General features: G+C 39.0%; 1 protein-coding gene and 1 pseudogene across 2 annotated transcripts in view; one reads left to right on the top strand and one right to left on the bottom strand.

Moving 5' to 3' along the window:
• The window catches only part of LOC143662407 (uncharacterized), a 42,822-nt pseudogene that overhangs the window by 5,560 nt on the left and 17,495 nt on the right, over positions 1-19,767 (bottom strand).
• Positions 10,640-19,767, top strand: part of SMAD4 (SMAD family member 4) — a 78,498-nt gene continuing 69,370 nt past the window's right edge. The window contains exon 1 of one of the 2 annotated variants that reach the window (XR_013165127.1): positions 10,640-11,065. The gene's annotated coding sequence lies outside the window, so the exon portion shown is untranslated. The remainder of the gene's footprint in view (positions 11,066-19,767) is intronic. The other variant, XM_077135450.1, reaches the window with a different exon arrangement.

The raw sequence follows: 19,767 nt of genomic DNA, 5'->3' as shown, positions 1-19,767 counted from the left end.
CACTCTCTATGTATCAATAGCTATTCTAGGTACTTCGAATACATGAGTAAACATAACAGAAAAATCCCTGCCCTCATGGAGCTTACATTCTGTGGGGGTGGGGTGGGGACAATAAATAATAAGCATAACACATAATAATAATAAATGTCTGAAGAAGATAAGTGCTATGAGGGAAAAATAGGGGAAGGTAAGAGGGATCTGGAGTGTAAAGGAAAAGAATTGGTTGCAATTTTAAACAGGTCAGGGTGGACATCAATGAGAAAGTGATATTTGACCAAAGGAGGTGAGGGAGGGGTAGCCATACAGATATTTTTGGGAAATGTGTACCAGGCAAAGGGATCAGCTAGTGCAAAGGTTCTAAATTTGGAATAAAGCTAACATCTTCTAGGATCAACAAAGGAAGACAGTAAGTCTGGACAGAGTGATCCTGTAGGAGAATAATAGGAGATAGGAGAGGTAATAACAGGGATGAAGGGCAGCTCTTGTAGAATTTTGTAGAGTATTGTATAGACTGAGCAAAATGGGGAGCCATTGCAGGGATCTAAGCAGAGGAATGACAATATTTGACTTACGTTTTAAGAGGGTTACTCTGGCTGTTATGTTGAAAATAGTCTCTAAGGGATAAGTATGAGAATAGCGAGGGCTTTTAGAAGACTATTGCTCTAATTCTACCCTAAGATGACGGTCGCTCAGCTCAGGAGTAGCAGCGGAGGTGGTGAAGGATGCTCAGGCTCTGGATTGGAGCAAAGGTTGAAGAGTCCAGCATGACCAGTTCTCTGTCTTCCAGGCTTCTGGACAGAGAAACTACAAGGAGGAATTGCCTGGTGGGAAAAAGGTTTGGGAGAGGATATTGTTCAGGTTGTGGCATAAGTCTGAGATGTCCAGTAGACAACAGATATCCGTTTAAGTGAAAGGTCAGGCTGGAGATATAATTTGGATGTTGTCATCATATGCAATGATATATCTTAGATGAAGTTGAAAGCAAGGAGGCTGGATGAGATCACCAATGAGTGAGCCCTGGGTCACTGTAAGGTTAAGAGTTCTAGGAGAAAAGATGAAACTGGCAAAGAAGACAGAGATAGGAGGAAATGGCGATGAAGGAGGAAAATCAAGAGTATTGTTTAAAAAGAAAAAAGTGAATTAAGTGATTAGCTGTGTCAGTTGTTACAGACAGGTCAATTAAGATAAAAAGTGAGACCAGATCATGGTATATAGCTACATGAAGTTCATTGTTAATATTGGCAAGGGTAGTTTTGGTAAAGGGGTGTGGGTGAAAGCTTGAATGGATGGGTTTAAGAGAGGCGGGATGCCTATCCCTTATGAAAACCTAATGTATGTCACATTCATAATCCTATGTGTGTAGTTATGATTTTACTACATATGTTGGAGTTTTAACATGCATTTAGAGTTTAGCATGTTTTTTAATTTTTATATAAATGCTATCATATGGTATGTTTCCTCCTGAAGAAAAAAAAAGAGAGAATGAGAGAGGAACTGGAGACAAAATATAGAAAACTCTTTTAGGAGTTTTGCTTCAAAGGAAGCAGAGAAATGGGGAGGTAACTGACAGTGCAAGCAGGTCAAAGAGAAGACTTTTTAGCAATGGCAAAATATAGTTGCTTGTATGCTTACAGGAATGATACAGTGGAGAAGGAAATATTGATAATATAGAAGAGGGAGGATAATTGCTGAAGTGATGGTGATGATGTTGATTAGGTGAGAGAGGACTGATATCTATTGCTTAAGTGAAGGGACTGAGTTTATCTAGGATCGTGGAAAATTCAACTATGGCATGGAGGGGAAGGCAGAGAAGAAATCATAGATGTTGGTATATGGGTAGATGTGATGGTGGGATTCTGCAGAAGTTTTCTACTGATTGCTTCAATTATCTCAATGAAATAGAAAGCAAAGTTATTATGAAATAGTTATCTAGAGATTGGAAAAGGGAAACTGGATAGCTGGGCAAAACTAAGGGCCCATTTGAGGTTCCTGGTGATACAATTAAAGTGAAATTAGTCACTGCAATTGTGTTTTAGTTCCTAGCTACATTTAGTTGCATGGGTACCAGAGTGGAATAAGTGGGAGATGGCTTTTATCAGGGTTACGGGAGGGGCAAATAGGTTGAGGATGTGTGCAAGGGAGTGATTTTAATGACTGGCCAGGGTTTTCAGCTGGGTAAGGAGGGGAGAGATGATATGAGGGTTGAAGAATTGTTGGAGTTGGGAGCACTACTGGGAGTGACCTGGAAATATGAGGTGGTGCTCATGGTGTGAGAAATTTGAAATTTTGAAATTGTGATTAGGAAGAAGTTGTAGAGTTTGATAACAAAGGCTAGAGTATGATCATGGCAGTGAGTGGCTGAATTAGGATGGAGGACAAGATCCTTGTAGGAGGAGAATTCACGATACTGAGAGGCCAGGGTTACTGGAAACATCATGTAAATATATATTATAACCACCTAGGATGAAGACAGAAGTGGTATGGGAGAAACTGACAGGAACAAATTATGAAAAAAAAAATGGAGGGGGGGCCAAGATGGCGGCTTAGTAAGGTACGTGCGTCTTAGCTCCTCCTCCAAAGCAACTACTAGGTGAACTGAAACAGTGCAGAACAGCTCCTGGGGCCACGGCAGGGAATGGACACACAGCGTACCCCAGTCTGGACTGGCTAGTCTGACTGTGAGACTCGGCTGCGGTGAGATCCCCGAGCAGCGTGTGATTTCCAGAGCAGCGGCAGCTGTGGCAGCCGGAGCTCCTCCCTCCCTCCTTCCCGGGCCGGCTGAGAGTCTCGGAGAGGCAAGTTTCCGAAGCCGAGGCGGCCGGCGCCCCTCTTTTGTGGGCGGTTTCCTGGTCCGGCTACGAGTCTCGGATCAGAGGGCTACCCAAGCCGCAGAGGCCCTCCCCCACGGGCAGCTTCCTGGTCCGGTGGGGAATTCCACAGGCCGTGGCGGCCTGTGACCGACGCCCCTCCCCCTCGGGCGACTTCCTGGTCCGGTGGCGAATTCCCCGGGCCCGCTGCGGCCGGCGACCAAACACAGGGTCCCCTCAAGCCTCGGTGGCTGACGCCCCCACCACGCGCGGCCCCCCGAACCAACGGAGAGAATTGGATCGGAAATCCCCAGGCTGCGGAGATTGGTGACCGGGGGGATCCCTTCCAAACACGTGAGGCAAACGTGTGCCACGAGTGCCACCTACTGGGCGGGATAAGAAAAACAGAACCCAGAGATTTCACAAAAAATCTTTCAACCTGTTGGGTCCAACACCCAGGGAAATCTGACTAAATGCCCAGACGCCAACAGAAGATAACGGATCACGCTCAGAAAATTGAGAATATGGCCCAGTCAAAGGAACAAACCAATAGTTCAAATGAGATACAAGAGCTGAGACAACTAATGCTGAATATACGAACAGAAATGGAAAACCTCTTCAAAAATGAAATCGATAAATTGAGGGAGGACATGAAGAAGACATGGGCTGAACATAAAGAAGAAATAGAAAAACTGAAAAAACAAATCACAGAACTTATGGAAGTGAAGGATAAAGTAGAAAAGATGGAAAAAACAATGGATACCTACAATGATAGATTTAAAGAGACAGAAGATAGAATTAGTGATTTGGAGGATGGAACATCTGAATTCCAAAAAGAAACAGAAACTATCGGGAAAAGAACGTAAAAATTTGAACAAGGTATCAGGGAACTGAAGGACAATATGAAGCGCACAAATATACGTGTTGTGGGTGTCCCAGAAGGAGAAGAGAAGGGAAAAGGAGGAGAAAAACTAATGGAAGAAATTATCACTGAAAATTTCCCAACTCTTATGAAAGACCTAAAATTACAGATCCAAGAAGTGCAGCGCACCCCAAAGAGATTAGACCCAAATAGGCGTTCCCCAAGACACTTACTAGTTAGAATGTCAGAGGTCAAAGAGAAAGAGAGGATCTTGAAAGCAGCAAGAGAAAAACAATCCATCACATACAAGGGAAACCCAATAAGACTATGTGTAGATTTCTCAGCAGAAACCATGGAAGCTAGAAGACAGTGGGATGATATATTTAAATTACAAAAAGAGAAAAACTGCCAACCAAGACTCCTATATCCAGCAAAATTGTCCTTCAAAAATGAGGGAGAAATTAAAACATTCTCAGACAAAAAGTCACTGAGAGAATTTGTGACCAAGAGACCAGCTCTGCAAGAAATACTAAAGGGAGCACTAGAGTCAGATACAAAAAGACAGAAGAGAGAGGTATGGAGAAGAGTGTAGAAAGAAGGAAAATCAGATATGACGTACATAATACAAAAGGCAAAATGTTAGAGGAAAATATTATCCAAACAGTAATAACACTAAATGTTAACGGACTGAATTTCCCAATCAAAAGACATAGATTGGCAAATGGATTAAAAAACAGGATCCTTCTATATGCTGTCTACAGGAAACACATCTTAAACCCAAAGATAAACATAGGTTGAAAGTAAAAGGTTGAGAAAAGATATTTCATGCAAATAACAACCAGAAAAGAGCAGGAGTGGCTATACTAATATCCAACAAATTAGACTTCAAATGTAAAACAGTTAAAAGAGACAAAGAAGGACACTATCTACTAATAAAAGGAACAATTAAACAAGAAGACATAACAATCATAAATATTTATGCACTGAACCAGAATGCCCCAAAATACGTGAGGAATACACTGCAAACACTGAAAAGGGAAATAGACTCATATACCATAATAGTTGGAGACTTCAATTCACCACTCTCATCAATGGACAGAACATCTAGACAGGGGATCAATAAAGAAATAGAGAATCTGAATATTACTATAAATGAGCTAGACTTAACAGACATTTATAGGACATTACATTCCACAACAGCAGGATACACCTTTTTCTCAAGTGCTCATGGATCATTCTCAAAGATAGACCATATGCTGGGTCACAAAGCAAGTCTTAACAAATTTAAAAAGATTGAAATCATACACAACACATTCTCGGATCATAAAGGAATGAAGTTGGAAATCAATAATAGGCGGAGTGCCAGAAAATTCACAAATACGTGGAGGCTCAACAACACACTCCTAAACAACGAGTGGGTCAAAGAAGAAATTGCAAGAGAAATTAGTAAATATCTCGAGGCGAATGAAAACGAAAACACAACATATCAAAACTTATGGGACGCAGCAAAGGCAGTGCTAAGAGGGAAATTTATTGCCCTAAATGCCTATATCAGAAAAGAAGAAAAGGCAAAAATGCAGGAATTAACTGTCCACTTGGAAGAACTGGAGAAAGAACAGCAAACTAATCCCAAAGCAAGCAAAAGGAAAGAAATAACAAAGATTAGAGCAGAAATAAATGAAATTGAAAACATGAAAACAATATAGAAAATCAATAAGGCCAGAAGTTGGTTCTATGAGAAAATCAATAAGATGGATGGGCCCGTAGCAAGATTGACAAAAAGAAGAAGAGAGAGGATGCAAATAAATAAGATCAGAAATGGAAGAGGAGACATAACTACTAACCTCACAGAAATAAAGGAGGTAATAACAGGATACTATGAACAACTTTACGCTAATAAATACAACAATTTAGAGAAAATGGACGGGTTCCTGGAAAGACATGAACAACCAACTTTGACTCAAGAAGACATAGATGACCTCAACAAACCAATCACAAGTAAAGGAATTGAATTAGTCATTCAAAAGCTTCCTAAAAAGAAAAGTCCAGGACCAGACGGCTTCACATGTGAATTCTATCAAACATTCCAGAAAGAATTAGTACCAACTCTCCTCAAACTCTTCAAAAAAATTGAAGTGGAGAGTAAACTACCTAATTCATTCTATGAAGCCAACATCACCCTCATACCAAAACCAGGCAAAGATATTACAAAAAAAGAAAACTACAGGCCAATCTCTCTAATGAATATAGATGCAAAAATCCTCAATAAAATTCTAGCAAATCGTATCCAACAACACATTAAAAGAATTACACATCATGACCAAGTAGGATTCATCCCAGGTATGCAAGGATGGTTCAACATAAGATAATCAATTAATGTAATACACCATATCAACAAATCAAAGCAGAAAAATCACATGATCATCTCAATTGATGCAGAGAAGGCATTTGACAAGATTCAACATCCTTTCCTGTTGAAAACACTTCAAAGGATAGGAATACAAGGGAACTTCCTTAAAATGATAGAGGGTATATATGAAAAACCCACAGCTAATATCATCCTCAATGGGGAAAAATTGAAAACATTCCCCCGAAGATCTGGAACAAGACAAGGATGTCCACTATCACCACTATTATTCAACATTGTGTTGGAGGTTCTAGCCAGAGCAATTAGACAAGAAAAAGAAATACAAGGCATCAAAATTGGAAAGGAAGAAGTAAAACTATCACTGTTTGCAGACGATATGATACTATACGTCGAAAACCCGGAAAAACCCACAACAAAACTACTAGAGCTAATAAATGAGTACAGCAAAGTAGCAGGTTACAAGATCAACATTCAAAAATCTGTAGCATTTCTATACACTAGTAAGGAACAAGCTGAGGGGGAAATCAAGAAACGAATCCCATTTACAATTGCAACTAAAAGAATAAAATACCTAGGAATAAATTTAACTAAAGAGACAAAAAACCTATATAAAGAAAACTACAAAAAACTGTTAAAAGAAATCACAGAAGACCTAAATAGATGGAAGGGCATACCGTGTTCATGGATTGGAAGACTAAATATAGTTAAGATGTCAATCCTACCTAAATTGATTTACAGATTCAATGCAATACCAATCAAAATCCCAACAACTTATTTTTCGGAAATAGAAAAACCAATAAGCAAATTTGTCTGGAAGGGCAGGGTGCCCAGAATTGCTAAAAACATCTTGAGGAAAAAAACGAAGCTGGAGGTCTCGTGCTGCCTGACTTTAAGGCATATTATGAAGCCACAGTGGTCAAAACAGCATGGTATTGGCATAAAGATAGATATATGGACCAATGGAATCGAATAGAGTGCTCAGATATAGACCCTCTCATCTATGGACATTTGATCTTTGATAAGGCAGTCAAGCCAACTCACCTGGGACAGAACAGTCTCTTCAATAAATGGTGCCTAGAGAACTGGATATCCATATGCAAAAGAATGAAATAAGACCCATATCTCACACCCTACACAAAAGTTAACTCAAAATGGATCAAAGATCTAAACATTAGGTCTAAGACCATAAAACAGTTAGAGGAAAATGTAGGGAGATATCTTATGAAACTTACAATTGGAGGCAGTTTTATGGACCTTAAACCTAAAGCAAGAGCACTGAAGAAATAAATAAATAAATGGGAGCTCCTCAAAATTAAACAATTTTGTGCATCAAAGAACTTCATCAATAAAGTAGAAAGACAGCCTACACAATGGGAAACAATATTTGGAAACGACATATCAGATAAAGGTCTAGGATCCAGAATTTATAAAGAGACTGTTCAACTCAACAACAAAAAGACAGCCAACCCAATTACAAAATGGGAAAAAGACTTGAACAGACACCTCTCAGAAGAGGAAATACAAATGGCCAAAAGGCACATGAAGAGATGCTCAGTGTCCCTGGCCATTAGAGAAATGCAAATCAAAACCACAATGAGATATCATTTCACACCCACCAGAATGGCCATTATCAACAAAACAGAAAATGACAAGTGCTGGAGAGGATGCGGTGAAAGAGGCACACTTGTCCACTGTTGGTGGGAATGTCAAATGGTGCAACCACTGTGGAAGGTAGTTTGGCGGTTCCTCAAAAAGCTGAATATAGAATTGCCATACGACCTGGCAATACCATTGCTGGGAATCTACTCAAAGGAATTAAGGGCAAAAACTCAAACGGACATTTGCACACCAATGTTTATAGCAGCGTTATTTACAATTGCAAAGAGATGGAAACAGCCAAAATGTCCATCAACAGACAAGTGGCTAAACAAACTGTGGTATATACATACGATGGAATATTATGCAGCTTTAAGACAGGATAAAATTATGAAGCATGTAATAACATTGATGGACCTAGAGAACATTATGCTGAGTGAGTCTAGCCAAAAACTAAAAGACAAATACCGTATGGTCCCAATGATGTGAATCGACATTCGAGAATAAACTTGGAATATGTCATTGGTAACAGAGTCCAGCAGGACTTAGAAACAGGGTAAGATAATGGGTAATTGGAGCTGATGGGATACAGACTGTGCAACAGGATTAGATACAAAAACTCAAAAATGGACAGCACAATAATACCTAATTGTAAAGTAATCATGTTAAAACACTGAATGAAGCTGCATCCGAGCTAAAAAAAAAAATGGAGGGGAATGAGTGTAACAATAAGGGGCTCTGGATAACAAAATTTAAAGCTGGAGTGAGACTTACAGGGAGGAGGAAGAGGGTGATCTGGGAGCAATGACAAGGACCAAGGACACCTACTGCAAGTCTAAGCCCTCTCTTTGAGGTTGATGGTTGAAAACACAATCAGCAGGACTTGATAAGGGAAAGGGATAACAGTGTCCTCAGGGGAAAGCTGAGTTGCCCTTGAGCAAGAATGTGAAGGGAACCTGAAGAGAAATAAGAGATTGAGTTTAGAGGAAACGTTATTTGCATAAATAGATTGTGTAGTAGACAGGTTCTGAAGTAGCCCTAGGATCCCTGTCTCCCGGTGTTCACGTCCTGGTAGTCCCCTCCTCTTGAATATGGTTGGGATCTGTGATGTGCTTTTGATGCCAAAGGTGACAGGATGTTTGTGATTATGTTTGTGTGATTATGCTACATAAAACTGTAAACTCTGTCTTGCCGAGAAACTCTTCCCTTTGTTGGCTTTAAACAAGCAAGCTGCCAAACTGTGCGCTTCCCTATGGAGAAGGCCACATGGTAAGGTACTGAAAGGCCCTCTAGCAGACAGCCAGTAAAGGACTGAGGTCCTCTGTCCTGCAGCCCATGAGGGACTGAATACTGCCAAAAGCATGTGACCTTGGAAGTGGGTCCTTTCTCCATGGAGCCTCAGATAAACACCAAGACCTGGTTGACACCTTGACTGCAACATTATAAAGGATGGGGCTAAGCTGTGCCTGGACTCCTGACCCATGGAAACTGTGAGACAATAAATGTATGCTGTTTTAACCTGCTAAATTTGTGGTAATACTGTTATATAGCAATAGATAACTAATACAGATGGGAATGGGAGAAGTTTAGTTATAGCAATGTTACTCAATTCTCTATACTCCTGAGGTGTACGTCTGAGAATCACAAATTGATCCATTACCAAATAATTTTTAATAATTTATAAGCTGACAACTTAGGTTTTCCTTCAATTTTGCTGACAGTGAAGAATTGGAAACCACCTGTCTTGCAAAGCAATTTAATATCAACTTATTAGGGTAGTTCACTTTCTCAGCATAGACACCAAGTTTTTGAACTCTCTTTTTGAATTGCCCTGGCGACTTTTACATCTTGGGTCATGCACCCTAGTAATGTGTGAGTTTGACTTTCTTTTGTAAGGTAGAAAGACAATTTTTAAATGGAATGCTGTGCCTTCTAGGGCTGAACAATTTTTGAGAAGAGTACAGAATGTAGTGGAAGAGTCTGGAAATGAATATCCTTAAAACTGGCCTTGGGACGTCTTCATGAACCCCCAGGTGTATGAAAACGCCAGTATGAAGACATTTGTTTAAGGGGCTTTCTCGTAGAAGAGGGAAGAGCCTGTGGTTTGATGGAGAGGACACAACCTGGCTCTGAGTGGTGCGAAGGTCAGGAGGAGTGGAGTTCCTGCGGGATAAGGCCTAAGAAAGGACTTCAGAACTTTCTAATTGTTAGTCTTGGTGTGACGTCCAATGAGAAGTGGTTCGGAGTTCATGGAAAAAAAATGCCTATGTACATCAGACAGTGTGCTGATACTTTTTAAATTACAAGAGAAATGTCTCGTGAAAATTCAAAAAGTATGGAATGAACAGCAGAGTTTATGTCTTTCCTCAGCCAACAAGTAACTCAGTTAGTGGTGTTGTATGACATCGAAAGTCTCTTTCAACTCTGAGATTCCGCCTAAACTCTTCCAGTAAGAATCACTCACATTTCACAATACCTGGCAAGACTATCAAATATGATTCCTTGGTTAATGTCATGCGCATCTCCTTAACCCGGGGTGATCCAGGGCTGGTAGGAAGAGAAGGAAGGCCCGGTTACCGCCAGTCTCTTCCCGAATTAAATCAGTACAACTACCCTCTCCTCTGAGCTAGATTGGGCTTTTAAAATCTAATTTTTGCATCCACGTAGGTCCTAAAAGAAAAAAAAAATACTCCGCTGACCGCTGATCACAAACACTTAGACGCAAACTATTACGCCGATTCTGTAGGAATGCAGCCCCTTCTTCCATTCTGCTTGTGCACTTTTTGGAAAGGGATGCCAACTTCTTTGATGACCACTCTCTGCATGCAGCCTTTCCCCCACACCATCGTGAAACAACCCCCTCCGCCGGGGCCCAAGCAAGGGCCGGGACTCTCGGCTGTGCGCGGACCAGCACTACCCCGCGAGCGCCTGCGCAGAGCGACTCTACCCGTCACACAGGGCAGGAGGCGGGGGCACTGGGGAGAAGGGAAAGCTAAGGGGGAAAAGGGCCAAACCCTGAAATTACCCGGATGTGGTCCCTGCGCGCGCATGCTCAGTGTCCGTTCGACAAGTTGGCAGCAACAACACGGCCCTGGTCGTCGTCGCCGCTGCGGTAACGGAGCAGCTTGGGTGGAGAAGCCCCCGTTGGTGCCCGCCAGCTCTCTTCCTCGGGCCCTTCTCGCCCTCCCCTCGGCTCCGCGGCCGTCCGGAGGGCGGGAGCGGGTGAGGGGAGCCAGGCGTCCCGCAAGAGAGGCCCCCAGTCGCGGGGTGGCCCGGGAGCTCGAGCTGGTCCGGCCCGCACGGGCAGCGGTGCCGCGCCGAGAAGGGGGCGGACTGGCCCAGGCTCTCTGAGGCGGGGGCTGAGGAGCAGTCTGTATTGCTGGGGGAACAACGGCGGGAGAGCGGACTTCTCTCGCCACCACCCGAGCCCAGGTAACCGCGCCATGTCCCCTCCCCTTCCCCCGGCCAGGCCCGTGCGCCCCGCCCGCGGCTTCCCCGCCCCGGGGCGGGCTCCCGGCGGCAGCGGAGGCGGCGGGGAGCGCGCGGGAGGCCGGAGGTCTGCTGGGCAGAGCGAGCGAGCGCGGCCGCCTGCGGAGCTCAGTCGGGTCGGCGGCCCCTGCGCGTGTCGGGCTGGGCGCGGTGGCTCCAGTCCCTCGAGCTCGGGCCAGAGTTGGTCCTCCAGTCCCTAAGTCCCCTCTTAGTTAGGACGGGAATCAAGTTAAACTCGGAGGGGAAGGACTCCCGCTGCGGCCTTTGCTCCTCTTTGTTATTTAAGTAGTTTCACTGTTTGCCCCGGCAAAGCGCGTTGGGTTGGAGTGTGGACGGGGAGGAACCTTACCTTTAAATAAAAGTTGTAAATAGTTTTCCTTTTTTTTTGTCAAGCAAAAAAATTTTTCTCTTCATCCCTTTCTCTTCCTGATCGTGTCATTCTAGTTTACGTTTCTGGCTTTGTTTTGTTTACTTTTTGATATTGTGGGTGATGGCGGTATGCAGGAAACTGTTTTAGCACCTAATTGAACCGCCATTCCCGCCTTCAGTAAAAAATGTTTCCTAATAAAAGACGTAGTTTATCTTATTGCCAGGACTAAGTGTACAGATCGTGAAATTGGTGTAGCGTGGAGGGCGATGACTCCATCACAGGCCCTAAGCTGCTGTTTTTAATTCTCAAGCTAGATTTTAAAAGAAATGGGTGTTTTTTAGTTAACATGAAAGGTTTCTTTGCGGATATAGAGAGATTTTTTTAAAAACTCTGTTGAAAATGGATAGCTCTTTTCCCTTTGAAAACCCTAGTAAACCTTTTTAAAAAAAAATTAACACATGTTTAAAAAATGCAGTTTTATTAAGATACAGTCACACACCATACACACATCCGAAGTATACACTTGCTGGCTCACAGCATTATATAGTTGTGCATACATCCCATTATATGCACATATTTATCTAAAACTAATTTTGGAATTGGTTTAATTCTTTTAGATTTTGCCCCATAGTTTAGGCTTAAGTTGCCAGTTATTTAGTACTTATAATACAAAATATAGGTAATCATTTTATGTAGCCTGAATTGACTCCAAAGGCATGCGTTCTTGGCTGATTGAAAAAAAGTCTCGCTTGACTTTTTCGAGAATTAGCATCCTTTTAGTCTGTAGCCACTTGAATATTCGGTTAAGACGTCCGGTCAGTACTTGTGCAGGCAGAAACCATTTAGAGCCTTAAAAGGAAATGAAGAAATGCATACTTTTATAAAGAAATTAGATTTAGAACATTGCATTTCAATAAATTACCTTTGCCATATCGGGACTAGATATATTTTAGTTGAAATACAGCTTATGAAATTCTGAGGTGTAATTTTTATTTTTCTGCTGGAAAGCTCTGATATGGTTAATTCATAATACAATTAACATTTAAAAATATGGTTTCTCATCTGTGTTTCTTCCATAATGTGGTCATGATTTTATTTCCTTAAATGGGTTTGTTACAGAACAAATGTAATAGAGGGAGGCCAAACATTTATGACTTGGAGTAACTTTAGTTATTAAGGTGGTGATGAATTAGGTAGGTTTAAGTTATTGGAGTTAAAACTAAAAGCTTTTCTGGAGAAAATTGATAAAACATTTTGTGAGTCTATTAATAGAAGTGGCTTTTTCTTTGCTTTCTAGGTTTTTGGGTGGATTTGCTTTAAAGAGATAATGCATTTTAGTTTTTTTTATTTTTGAAGTGAAATTTGGTTTGAGTGACTTCATTGCAAATCTGTTTCAGACTTCATAAAAGTTTGTGCTGAGAAAGCCTGAATCAGTTTTATGTGATTCATTGACCTTTTATGATGGCTTTCCTCAAAGCCAGTCTGGTTATACTAAGAAGCAGCAAATCTAAAAACCTGTGCTTTACTTTCTTAAGCTGTACTGTAGTGGAGCTAGTTCTCTGTTTGGGTGTGAATTTTTTTGCATTCCCTTTCAAATTTCACCCCTCTTCTCTTAAATTAAAGAATAAATATTATAAACTGATGATTCTAGCAGTTACATTTCAGCTCTCTGGCTTGAAATGACTTTTTCTGATAGAGCCAGTGTTAAGGTAACATCACTAGACACCAGTGTCATTGGGCTGTGAATTGGTGAGATCTTTGCTAGCACAGTTAACTGTACAGGTTCTGCCGAGTCTGTTAAATTAAAAATACATATTTAGTCTTACCTAGTATTTTGCCTATATTGGTGAGAACATTTTATTATTTTTCTTATGTTTAAACTTTCAGTTCTAATTTGTTTCCCTATAGCTCTTGCCTCATGTGTTTTCTTCCCGTTTCCTGTTCAATGACGATTTTTTTTTTGTGTGAAACAACATATATTCAAAAAAGCAATATATTTCCAAGTACGTTTTAACAAGTAGTTATGGAGCAGATTTTAAAGTTTGGTATGGGTTACAGAACCTTGATTTTTCATTTTTTCTTCTAACTACTCCAAGACACTGGAGATCCAAAGAAATATCAGTATAATGATTCAGCAGTTATACTCATTTGTTAATCCTGTCTTCTCTCATACACTTCCTTCTCTTTTTAAATTTTTTTTTGTGAAAAATAACGTATATACAAAAAAGTAATAGATTTCAAAGTACGTCACAATGATTAGTTGTAGAACAGATTTCAGAGTTTGGTATGGGTTACAATACCGCAATTTTAGGTTTTTACTTCTAGATGCTCTAAGGTACTAGAGACAAAAAGATATATCAGCACTGATACTCATTTGTTAAATCTTACCTTCTCTGTATAACTCCACCATCACCTTTGATCTTGTTCCCACTCTTTTTTTTTTAACTTTTTCTTTTTTTATGTAACATATATACAATGCAAAGAAAGAAATAAACAATAGTTTTCAAAGCACTCTTCAACAAGTAGTTACAGGACAGATCCCGTAGTTTATCATGGGCTACCATACCATCCTCTCAGATTTTTCCTTCTAGCTACTCCAGAACATTAGAGGTTAGAAGGAATAAATATTTTTTTATCATCATAACTGACGTGTGTGTGTGTGTGTGTGTGTGTGTGTGTGTGTGTGTGTGTGTGTGAAAAATAACATATATACGAAAAAGCAATGAATTTCAAGGTGCAGCACAACAATTAGTTATAGCACAGTTTCCAGAATTTGGTATGGGTTACAGTTTCACAATTTTAGGTTTTTACTTCTAGCTGCTCTAAGATACTGGAGACTAAAAGAAATCAATTTACCAATTCAGCAATCATATTCATTTGTTAAATCCTACCTTCTCTGTATATCCCCACCATCACTTTTGATCTTTCTGTCCCACTCTTTAGGATTATTTGGGCTATGATGATTCTAAATTTTTCATGTTGGAAGGGGCAGTCAATAATATGGGGTAGGGAGATGGAACTAGCTGATGTTCTGGATAGGCTAGCCCCTCTAGGTTTCAGGAATTATCTGGTCCAGGGACCTGTCTGGAGGTTGTAGGTTTCTGGAAAGTTAACTTAATGCATGGAACCTTTGTAGAATCTTATGTGTTGCCCTAGGTGTTCTTTAGGATTGGCTGGAATGGTTTTGGTAGGGTTTAGCCTTGCTCCCACTCTTTAGGGGGTATTTGGGCTACACCCATTCTAACTTTTTCATGTTGGAAGGATCTGTTGATAATATGGGATGGGGGATGGAACATTGATGTTTTGGAGAGGTTGGGCTCTCTGCATTTCAGGACTTACCTGGTCCAGGTTGTAGGTTTCTGGAAAATTGCCCTAGTGCATGAAACTTCTGTAGAATCTTATGTAATGCTCTAGATATTGAGAGAATGTTTTGGTTTTTTTTTTTTTTGTTAACTTTTTTTTTATTGTGTAATATAACATATACAAAGCAAAGAAAGGAAAAATCAATAGTTTTCAAAGCATTCTTCAACAAGTAGTTACAGGACAGATCCAGACTTTGTCATGGGCTACCATACTCAGAATATAGGAGGCTAGAAGGAATATATTTTTTTATCATCACAGTTGACTTCTTTTTCCTTTTTTATTAAAAATAACATATACAAAAAGGCAATGTTAAAAAGAACAACACAACATTTAGTTGTAGAACAGATTTCAAAGTTTGGTATGGGTTACAATCCACAATTTTAGGTTTTTACGTCTAGCTACTTTAAGATAATGGAGACTAAAATAAATACCAATTTAATGATTCAGTAATTATATTCATTTGTTAAACCCGACCTGAGAGAATGGTTTTTAAAAGCTTCTTCTATTAGTCATTTCATTGCTTATTGTACAATATGTTTGGGATTTCCTTTTTGTTCTAGAAGGTTGTGTAGTTGGACAGAATTTTTTTTTGGTTAAGTGGTGATAGAAGGTGATTGAGGTGATGCATATATAAAACTAACTTGACTAAAAAGATTTCATTGTTTTTTACACCAAATGAGAGTTAAAGAAGCTGGATTTCAGAATAACACATTTAATATAATTAAATATGTAATTATCAGTTTTGCGCTTTTTGCTGAACAGTTGAAGACCATGGTTTTAAAATGAAAGATTCAGGCAGTTGGCAAATATGCCCAGTAATCATTTGTTTGTGATACTGTTTGCGTTATAATATTTAAGCATGTGCTTGATAATGAATCAGATTTAGAATTTTTGGATTTTTTTTCTTCTAAAATGTATAATATTGGTGATGAGAAAATTTGGCCAAATTCCAGTTACTCCAGTACAATGTATTTCACTTTGTGTCACCTTGACATCATTACATGGTGATTGTCATACAGGAAAATTTGTTTTAACCTTAAGAGAAAATGAAGGTCTGATGTCTGTTGTTTGTTAAAGTTAAGCTTCAGACCCCCTGAAAAAAAAAAAAAGAGAAAATGAAATCCAGGGTAGTATTAAATATGTAGAACTGAAATGATAGCTGGTCATATTCTTATAAGAATTTAAATCTTGATTACTTGCTACTGCAAATTATAGCATAGATCAGGTAGATAGCTGAGAGACAATTATAAGTGTCTGTTTTTACATCTTAACCAGATTAAAATTGGTGATAATTATAAATACCTTCCAGTTCAAGGACCTTATTGCATTATTTAAATTTTAAATGAGATCTTTTGTATTTTGGAGAACTTGTAACTGTGGAGGGGTTATCAATTTAATGCTTTTTACTCAATATTTAGAGCAGTCTTTCTCAACCTTGGTTGCCCTTTGAAATAAATCCCTTGGGGGAGGTCTACAAAATACTGATGCCTGGATCCCACCCTGCAAAAATTATAATTTAATTGGTATGGGATGTAGGTAGCTAGCTCAGTGTTCCTAAGTAGTTGAATCATTAAGGTCTTCATTTTCCTTTTGAACTATTTCACGTGTCAATTTTACATTCTTTAGTTCAGTGATACATACATGCTACACAATATAGTAATCTCATGCCTAATAAATGGGTCTTTTAAAGGCATTGCTACATTTGTTTTGCTTTCAAGTTTGTAAGCCTCTCTTTCTTCAATTCCAGTTCGTTTGAACTGTCCGGTGGCAAGTGTAACGAAGCTTTGTTTCCCATGGTGAGAAGTTGGTATATTATCCCAATTCTAAACTGGAAGTAGGTCTTTTAAAGTACTCTCTAATGCTTACTTGTGCTCCTTTTAGACACTAAGGACTTTCCCTAAATGAGCCTCTAACCTCCCAAAGAACTTTGGTTTTAGTAGGGTAGTAATCTGCTTGGAAACCATAAAATTTCCCAGCCACCAATTAACTGGTCACTTCACTGTTTCCTGTGAAGGCAAGTTGCTTTTGCTTTCTGGGGTTAATTTATATGCTGAGACTGTTGCTCAACAAGTTGAACTAGTTAGCAGTTCTGTTAGATCTCATAGATCATGTAGGCGGCATGTTCAGGTCTCCATTTATATTACCTGAAGTGATTCCCAAATGCCCATCTGTAGAAATGGTTGATTCTCTAGCTTTTTAAAACGCACACACACACTTCTTTGTCACCCAACCCCCTCCCCAACGCATTAATTCATAGTGGGAGTGGAGCGGGAGGAGGCGTGGGAATCTATATTATTTTTAAAAAGGGATTCCCGGTGCCTGCCCATGTTAAAAAAAAAAAAAAGACACCTTTTGATTTTAAAGGCTTAGGTTATTTTAGCATGCTTTCTCTTATTGCTTCATTTGTTTTAATATATTACAGCCTTTACTTTGTGATCATTGGTCATTGGAGCAATGTAGGATTTAACTTAAAATCTATCAAACCTGAATGTACATGTTTTAAATGTATATCCTATTTATGATTTTAGAAAGGACTTTTACTGAATATTTTTCCTTCTAGTAAATTAGGATTTCTGTGTTTTACTGAATGAATGTATGTAACACAAATCTTCAAGACATTTCTTCAGGTATTTCTTCATGTAAAATTCGACTGAGGATATATATCATTTGTATTCATTAATGAATTCTAAAGCATTTGATAGCAGTCATAATAATTGAATCATCTGTTGAAAGGCTGGACATAGTACTGTGTGGGGTAAGATAAGCTAGGAATCATTGTATTTAGATACACTAGCTGCATCTTTGTCTTAGACATCTCCTTCTAGATTAGCTGAAGGAAGAATTTTATGTGTTTAGATTTAAATAAAGTTGCTGGCTAATTGTAGAGAAAAGACTTAATGTCTATGTAATTAGTCTTTTGATCAGTTTAATCAGTTGCATGTATTCATGATATTTTAATTTGTTTCATTGCTTTTTTGACAATTCTTTAAGTGCATAGACTAGATCAGTGCTTTGTAAACCTGAGTGCACCTCAGACTGCTAGAGTACTTTTTAAACAAAGGACCCCTTCTTTAATGTCTGTTATTAGGGCTGGGCTAATGTACAGGGGATTCTGATACAGCCTCTTTTGAAAGAATAAGCTAGATGATTTGATAGTCTCCAACATTTAAAAAGTTTTATGAGATGTATTTTTATGAAACTTTTTATTCAACTTTTTAAAATAAAAATTTAATAAAAGTTTTTTCTGTTATTAAAATTCAACTTAGTTTCCAGTTTTTTAAAATAGTGACTCTCAAAGCATAGTCTACAGACTCCTGGTGACCATCAGGACCCTTTTCTTTAAGGAGATTATGGGGTCAAAGTGATTTTAATAATAAAACTTAGACATTTGCCCTTTCACCATGTTGACATTTGCATTGATAGTGAAGAAGCAGTGGTGGGTGAACTGCTGGCATCTCAGCGTGAATCAAGGCAGTGACACCAAACTATGTGAGTTAACTGTGTTCTTTACAGCCAAACGCTTGTGTTAAAAGCATCTGAGAAAATGGCAGTTTTGCTTCATGTCCTTTATAAAGCAGTTAAAAGCCTTAAGAAATCTCTGTTCTTGGGTGGTGGGCGCAATGGTGGCTCAGTGGCAGAATTTTTGCTTGACATGCCTGAGACCTGGGTTGGATTGCCGGTGCCTACCCATGAAAAAAAAAAAACAAAAAACGGAAATCTCTATTTTTTTTTTTTTTTTTTTTTTTACATGGGCAGGCACCAGGAATCGAACCCGGGTCCTCGGGCATGGCAGGCAAGCAAGAAATCTCTATTCTTGAGTGCATGTCTTTTTTATGTTCATTGTGATTAAATAGGAAGTGTGCATAAAGCACATTGCAGTGTAATGGTCATCTCTAGGAAAACCACTTGTGTCATTGAGCTGTGAGCTAAACTAGCTGCTATTTTTTTTTTTACTATTCCACAAAATTGATTTATTTTAACTTAATATTATCATGGACATATGAGTACATTTAGATCCATCCTATCTGATTTTAGGGCTGCATGTATTCCATTATATAGCAGTACCATATTTATTTAACTAACCAGTTATTGATCTACATTCAAGTTGCTTCCAATTTTTTGCAGTTCCAAGTAAGGCTGGGATAAATTTCCTTGTACCTACATCTTGGTATACTTGGGCTTTTAATTTTATAGGACACGTTCCTAAATGTAGAATTTCTCAGTAAAAGGCTATAGGCTTTTACAATTTAAATTGATTAATCAGTTTCTATTGGTTATTTCATTAATTTAATTATGTTAACAACTAATTTATTTTATTTTTTAATAAAACCAATCAACATACAATATGAATATTTTTTTCATCACATAGTTGTATATTCAACATCATGATCATTTCTTAGAACATTTGCATCAATTCAGAAAAAGAAAGAAAGAGAAAACAAAAAAAATTCATACATACCATACCCCTTACCCCTCCCTTTCATTGATCACTAGCATTTCAGTCTACTAAATTTATTTTAACATTTGTTCCCCTTATTATTTATTTTTAATCCATGTTTTACTTATCTGTCCATAAGGTAGATAAAAGAAGCATCAAATACAAGGTTTTCACAATCACACAGTTACATTGTGAAAGATATATCCTATACAATCATATTCCAGAAACATGGCTACTGAAACACAGCTCTACATTTTTAGGGAGTTCCCTCCAGCCTCTCTGTTATGCCTTAACTAAAAAGATGGTATCTATTCAATGTGTAAGAATAATCTCCAGGATAACCTCTGGACTCTGTTTGGAATCTCTCAGCCATTGACACTTTATTTTGTCTCATTTCTCTTTTCCTCCTTTTGGTCAAGAGGGTTTTCTTAGTCCCTTGGTGCTGAGTCCTAGCTCATTCTAGGATTTCTGTCC

This window comes from Tamandua tetradactyla, chromosome 18 (genome assembly GCF_023851605.1).
Source record: "Tamandua tetradactyla isolate mTamTet1 chromosome 18, mTamTet1.pri, whole genome shotgun sequence".
NCBI classification, from domain to species: Eukaryota; Metazoa; Chordata; class Mammalia; order Pilosa; family Myrmecophagidae; genus Tamandua; species Tamandua tetradactyla.
The sequence above is the reverse complement of the archived record's forward strand: the minus strand, read 5'-3'. Positions and strand labels throughout refer to the sequence as shown.